The sequence below is a fragment of the Poecilia latipinna genome, unplaced genomic scaffold (genome assembly GCF_001443285.1).
Source record: "Poecilia latipinna isolate Pla-1442-1.1 unplaced genomic scaffold, P_latipinna-1.0 Scaffold5052, whole genome shotgun sequence".
Taxonomy (NCBI): Eukaryota; Metazoa; Chordata; class Actinopteri; order Cyprinodontiformes; family Poeciliidae; genus Poecilia; species Poecilia latipinna.
In genome coordinates, this window is record NW_015117668.1 from 6,938 (window position 1) to 14,396 (window position 7,459).

Sequence of the window (7,459 nt, forward strand, 5' to 3'; positions counted from 1 at the left end):
TAGAGGAAATGTGAAAAATATTTCAGCAAGGACAGAGTATTGTTTTAATACAGTGTCACAGTATTCCAGATAAACTGACATTTCTCCTTCCTAAGAACAGTAAGGATTGACAACAGAACATTCCCATTCACTGCACCTTACAGAAACCTACAAAAAAGAACAATAGAGCAATTAAACAGAGAAAGCATTTGTATTTTAAAGAGTACAGAAAAACAGCAAAGAAAAAAGTGAGACTTGCTGGAGCTTTTAGGACGTTGTGGACTCGCCATGTATGTGACATCATCAGAACTGATGATAATTGGGACCGGATGCCTGGGGTGGAAAAACATTTCTGAGTGTCTTCTTTGCCTGTTTATGTTAGAAGTAGAAAAAAATAGTCAGCAATATCATAGAGTCAGTTGATGTTGGCAATAACTATGAAGCTGTTTTAAGTGTGGACTTAAGGAGACAAACTACCTTAAAAGCTTTCCATCCATGATCTGAACACACTGATCCTTGCAGGGTGGCGAGGGGGGCTGGTGGTGACCATCTCTAGCAGTCATCAGATGAGAGGTGGGGTTCACCCTGGACAGGTCACCAGTCTATCACAGGGCCCTGAAAGCCAACAACGGATAAAATGCAGGAGAGAGAAATGGCAGATTAACAAGGGGAATAAATTCTGTCCAATTATTTTTAAATCAAATCATGTTTATTAAACACATAGTGTTGGTAACACACCAATTTTCTGTTAAAACTGTGGCCAGCTGCTTAGAAAAAAAAAAAAAAAAAGCCTTCACCCATGAAGACCATGTGGAGGTTCATCCTCAGTGGTGGTTGTTGATCTGGTGGAGCCAGAGCCTCTTCTGAGACAGGAAAGTCTTTAGTTTTCCTAACACCTGATTTCTCTGGCTTCCTCTTTCATCTTCATTTGCTTAGACTGCAAAAATATGTTGAAGATAAAAACAATGATGAACAAGTTATAACAACAACCTAGCAATATCAAATTCTCTTTGGCATACTGAGCTAAATTAAAACCAGGTTAAGTTTATAAAGAAAACTATTAAGTCCCAACAAAGAAAGCCTTTATGCAGTTATAACATGAAGCTGAATGATTGTTATAGTAATAATCATAAAAGTCACAATAAAATTAAGGCACCTAAAAAAGCATACTTTATTAGCCTAAAGTATAGACTGAGATGTAAGTTAAAACATACTGAAATTAATAATTTAAAGTAAGCGTTAAGTGAATTTTATTTTAAAAAATTCAACTTTGAGCATATATTTTAAACTATACACAAAGTATCTTTAAAATATATTTTAAATGTACACTTGAGCAAGTGTATATTTGCACTTGGGTAAATACATATTTTGTTCACTTAAAGTATACTTTTATTTAATATATTTCTTAAAAGTGTATTTTGGTACAATTATATTTAAGTATGTTTAAAGTTAAAATGTCAAAATTGGTACAAGCATACTTTTAGTATACTTCGTACATATTTATAGGTAGTACACTTAATACTTAGTATACTTAAAATATACATACACAAATGTACGTATATTTGAAATATACTAAAGTAATTTTTTTCACTAGGGTGAGCCTTGAGTTTGACACATGTGATGTATAAGAAAAAGGGAGCAGGCACTCCAAAGATAATGAGTCTTGTGTTCAAGACTTAGGATCATTTTATTTAAGAATTTTTTATAAACCTTCTTGATCCAATTCATGAACAAATCAGGATAAGTCTCTAGTTATTAAGAATATATAGCAAAGATAAACCATATTCAACACTGCAGCAGTGATGTAGTAACTACTAATTGTATTGCATTTTACCTAATGAAGTAGTTATTAGTACTTACATTTCGTGACGTTTAAATGCGCATTACATCATATATGTTTCTTCTGTAAAAATCTGAGATTGTCATAGTATTGAGTAAACTTTTGGTCCACATGATCTTACAATGGGGTAAAATGTAGACAAAAAATGAAAATCTTACTCATAATGATGAGTCTGTGGGGGAAACGGAAAGAGACTTGAACTGAACCTATGTGGGGGATCTTAGAACTGCTGGAGCGAGGGAGATCTTTTGAAGGACCAGAGGAAAGATGCAGAATCGTGGAGACATTGGAATATGGACAGGTTACGCAGAGCTTGAATCGAGGAAGAGGAATGGAACATTGCCAGTCGTGGCACGTGAACCACAGGTTTTTTTCCTAGAGTCTTAAGATCACGAGTAGCAACCAGAAAGATTTGAGGAGCAGAATCCAAGAAGTCAACGGTGGAATTTTTAAAGGACAAAAAGAGGTAATTCAAGGAGATACCAAAAGTAGCACAAGGAACACAATATTGCTGGAACCTCAGAGGGCTCAGAGTATCATGTAGATCAGGAGAGGGCAACTCCAGGCCTCGAGGGCCGGTCTCCTGCAGCTTTTAGATGCATCTAAAAGCTGCAGCTTCAACACACCTGAGTCAAATAATGAGGTCGTTAGCAGGACTCTTGAGAACCTGACTTCACTGAGGAGGAGATTCAGCTGTTGGATTCAAGTGTGTTGAACCAGAGAGACATCTAAGAGTTGCAGGAGACCGGCCCTCCAGGATCCCTGATGAAGATTAACCACTCAAGCTCTGAAGTACAGGAAACTAGCTTCTCTTATCCTTGGGCTGATGAGCCTAGTTGATTAACAGGTGTGAGTTCACTCAGCAGATCTGACTTCCACAGCAGCTTCCTGGCTCCCTCTGGTGGAAACAGACCCAGGCCTCCTAACAGGAATTTGGAGCAAGAAAGAGACATTCAATCAAGTTCATTAAGAAAAACTGAAAAAAATTATTAAAGGTTTTATTAAAATATGGAAATGCATTGTGTACTTTTTTTTTTTTCTACAAAAATGTATAAAAATTTGAACGTATAATGTATAAAAATTTTATTCACGCTTTGAAAAGCGTGAATAAAAAATATTGCCAAATTAAGGTGAAATAGAATGATCTGGTTGATACTAAGTGAAAAAAATTAATAAAGTTTATTGGATAACAATAGACTTATAAACTTTGCTTAAGGGAGCAAAGGCCTCAAGCAGAATCTTTAGAAGGAACTTGACTTATCCCTACTAAATAGTACCTTGATTCTTATCACTGCATAATCAAAGGTCACTTCAACAGGTTGGAGAAAGAACGACACTGAACATGAATTAAAGTGTCTCCTTACTCTTTTTCCCCCCACAACGGTCCTGCATGTTTCAGCCAAACTCATTTAATTTGGTGGTAGATTAACAGGTGTTTGCTGAACTGCAATCAGCTGAAACAAGTGCATTAAAGCAGGGAAAAATATTAAACATGCAGAGCAGTTTGGTTTCAGGACCACGGTTAGGAAACACTGTCCTAAATAAACCTTGGTGTGTAAAACCAAATAGTTATATTTTGTGTGCAAAGCTTCTCTGCAGAAATGGTCACAATTTGTCTTAAGGTCTCTGATGACATTTCATTTAGTTAGAAATTTATTTTACTTGTTTTACACAGGATGATTCTTGAAAATTTAGTATGAAATTGTATTTATTTTTTGTAAATAGCTGCATGTTAACAATAGACAAGTTTCATTTATAAATCAGTTGAGTTATAGTCCAAAGAAAATCTACTAAAACTGGAAGTTAAACTAACATATTATTGTTACTAATAAAATAGTGTTTTTATTGAAATCTTAGTTAATACACAGTAAGTGATGCCTATTAACAAAACTAACTTTTCAAAACAACACAAGAATACAGCGTCTTAGTGAAAAACTTTCTGAGATCAACAGTCAAATTATAGACACAAATGAGATCGGTATGATGGTCTTGAACAGTTAATAATCAATGCATTTCTCCGACAGCCTGTGGAAACCCTAGCAGAGAAGGATTCAGGAGTGCTGCTGAGTGCCCAGACTATCACCTCTGAGACTATCAGCACCACCACCACAACCCAGATCACTAAGGTCTGTGTGTATCATTAACAGGCGAACAGGCAATAACATCAACAGAATTCACTAAAACATGTTCTGGGTGACTCAATGAGAACTTTTATTTATTTATTTACTTTCTAGTTTCGCTCAGAGTATAAATAGATTTCACAAAAAAATAGCTTACAAGATTCAATAAGTCATTCGTCAAAAAATAAAAAGAGGTTCATAATGCAGCCTGCAACCTTGACTAGGAAATGTTTCCTACATACAACACAAAACATTTAATTGAGGGGAGTTATAAAAATTGATTTCTATTACAACTAAAAATCACAATTAAAACATTTAGAAAGCTGATTCTGATTTATTTACATTTCCTCCCCATGTGTGCCTGACTTTGAGACAAAGTGTCCAAATAAAGCCTGGGTTGGATTACATTACATACATCTTTATACCAATTTTTATTATGTAAATATAAAATGGATAATACACATCAACAGAAACTTTAAACATCTTGCTTTCTTCATGAGTGATCAGATTTGTTTTAGTCAAAAAATGGAAAAGTAAAACCATAATCTTTCATAACATTTAAAAGTGGGGGAAATGGTTTTATTAAACATAAAAAAGGACGAATTATTGAACCCATATCCACAGGTTGCAGTCTGATGCAATAGACTGACACAAGTTTGTTCATTTTTAAATCTTAGTTGGCATAATTCTATTACCAACCTTTTCTTAAATTTACATCAGTAATAGGAACATAAAGCATGATTAAGTGTTTTTTGCTGCTAGCTGTTTTCATGCAAATCTACAAATTCTTTAAAATATCTCACAAAAGAATTATGTTTGTGCTGGAAAAATTACATATCTGCATTATGACCAACAACTGAATTTTTTTATCTTCAAAGAGACAATATAGAGACACAATAAAGATGAATCTCTGTAAAAGTATATGTGTTTCAGTCTGTGTAAATTATCTGTTGTAGACGGTGAAAGGAGGAATTTCTGAGACTCGAATTGAGAAGAGAATTGTCATCACTGGAGACACAGCAATTGATCATGACAAGGTAAACATCATGAAAGAACAGATTGTAGTTTGAAAATGTAGAACAGAGTTGACTTGATAATTTCAGAAAGTGCAAAGAATGTTTATTAGCTCACAAATTGCAACAGATTTCTGCTTTAGATCTAATTTGCAATCCAAGTATTAGCTAATTTCTCTAATCCTTGAAGATGAATGCTTGTTTTGTTTGGCAAAGCCAAGTTACAGAAAGCCCCTAAAATACATATTTCAAAGACTGATTTTTAAATAAGAGAAATCTAGAGGTCTTGATATATGTAAAACAGGATATGGAGCAAGATCAGTGAGACCATTGAATGGAAATCAGGCAGTGAAACAGAAGGATCCAACAATGAGAAATCAGGAGCTTAAATACAGAGGCAGCAGTAAAAAAATGTCACAAAACCAAAGGAACTAATATGAAGAAATGTTTTACAGCTGTGTGCGCTGTCCACACTCCAGCTCACCGATGGTGGCAGTAATACACCATCGCAGTTGGTCTGCCAAATGCCTTAAAACAAAACAAGAAAAACAACAAAAAGCTGGGGCAGGGAGAAAGCAGCAAAACCAAAGATGGGAGACTAATTAACACAAAAGCCACTCAGACTCTAGAAAACAAAAAATACCTGACAATAGATAAATTAAACTAGAATTGCAAGCTGTTACAATTGGTTCCTCGGCTGACCCAGCAGGTCCATTCCCCTTACATCGCCCGTCCGCACAAACAACTCTGTACACACCTCCCGATGAAGTTCCCTCCCCAACCTCAGTGCTCTGTGCGCGTCTACCGAGTCGGCAATTTTTCAGGAAGGGTTATTTTTTGTCCTGACATGTTACTAGCCAAGATAAGTGTGGATTTGGCTCCCCTTTAGTTATTCTATCTGTGGTCAGCTAGCATAACTAAGCTATGGTGGGAAGATAAACTCCAGGAGATTTAAGATTGTCAGTGAGCCAAGGGTGGCAGACACAGGGAGCCAGATTCAGAATAAACAAATTGACTGTAGAAAGGGCAAACTTAAAATTTCTATCCATCCCAAGGTCTCAACCGGTACATTTCTTATTTCCAATCATCCAAATTAGTGTGGTTGCAACCAAGATTGATTCTATTCTGCTACTGAGTATTAGCGTCCAAAGTTTGCCTTTGAAAGAATTGCATCCAACTTGTCTCACAGCACGTCAGTCTGAGTGTTCGGTAGTTCGGCTCAGTCTGTCACAAATTTGTCCACAAGCTCCAAACAGCAGAAATCCAGATATATCATGAGTCCAAATAAATCCAGGATGAATCCCGCTGGGTATGTCCCAGCAGGAAAGTGGGCTCTCCTGTGCCCAGTCTTCTCATTGAGAAAGTTTGATTAAATGCATTATTGAGAGACCAGTTAACCAGAGTCTTAATTGTAGATTTGGAGGATGCGCAAAGAAAGGCTCCAAAAAAGCAGCACGAAAACGGAGCAAGAGAAGCTGGAGAAGAAAGGAAAGGAGAAGGAAGCAGAGAAAAAAGTGTCCACCTACACTGAGAGCAGAGAGTGTACCACATACTCATTCATTTTCTTCTATCAATTTAGAATCAGCTCAATCCAATAATAAATTGCAAACTAAACAATAGATAACTTAGTAGCTTAGATAACATAGAGAATTAACAGCTACATAAACAAAACTCATGTCTCCTTTGACCTAACAAGTTGGCATGAGTGTAGTTGCCAGTGCAACAGAAATTTCAGAATAATTTATGTTTTCAAAATTATGGACAATTGAATTTCACAGTGATGTTCATAGCGATAATTAATTAGTTCTAATTGGGCAAAAAAATAAAAAATCTGCTATGATAACTTTTTTGTTTCTTCTTTAGCGCTTAATGTAGTAGGTTTTATTTGGCTGAGACTTAATACTTGAGGGCGAGATTGGTTTTGGATAATGCAATGTTCATGGCTCTCTGTTGAGAAATAGTCCAGACCAAAAACTTTTGCACAGTGGCTCATCTGTTGGAGAATCCTTCTAGGAAACATTGCCCACATAAATTTTGACAATGGGACTTGCAGTTTTTGAGTTATGAGGTGAAACACTTTTTTTTTTCTACTGTAGTGCCACCTACAGATGTACATGCCTGAATATGTGTATTCAAGGGCATAACTTTGTGTTGAAAGTTGGTGGGGATGCATTGTGAAGAAGAGGACTATGGGGGTGGGAGGTGATAGGCTGAACAAATGTTCACATTCTTTATTGGCCACAGTTTATGCGACTGGAAAACCTTTTTTAGTGCTAAGAAAGGTCAAAACTTAAATGTGAATGCCATATGCAGTCTTATTCAATAAGCTTGTCATATTAATGGTACCTTTTGATAATAACCCTTTAGCGGGTGTTAAACATACTAACAGTTATAAAGATGTTAAAATATCAGTCATCTAATTAATCTATATAATGTGTTTCACTTGGTGATGGAATTACTAAATATTGAACTTTTCAATCAAATTCCATTTTATGGAACAGGTCTGT

The 7,459-nt window shown here is 35.8% G+C and overlaps 2 long non-coding RNA genes across 2 annotated transcripts; one reads left to right on the forward strand and one right to left on the reverse strand.

The window, feature by feature from the left end:
• Positions 1–341: 341 nt before the first annotated feature.
• On the reverse strand, positions 342–1,411 carry LOC106943255 (uncharacterized). Its single transcript, XR_001423872.1, has 2 exons — positions 777–1,411; positions 342–594 (listed from the first exon to the last, which is right to left on the reverse strand). It is a non-coding gene; the product is annotated as an uncharacterized LOC106943255 (long non-coding RNA).
• Positions 1,412–2,921: 1,510 nt separating this feature from the next.
• LOC106943256 (uncharacterized) lies at positions 2,922–6,444 on the forward strand. Its single transcript, XR_001423873.1, has 2 exons — positions 2,922–3,945; positions 4,896–6,444. It is a non-coding gene; the product is annotated as an uncharacterized LOC106943256 (long non-coding RNA).
• The last annotated feature ends 1,015 nt before the right edge of the window (positions 6,445–7,459 follow it).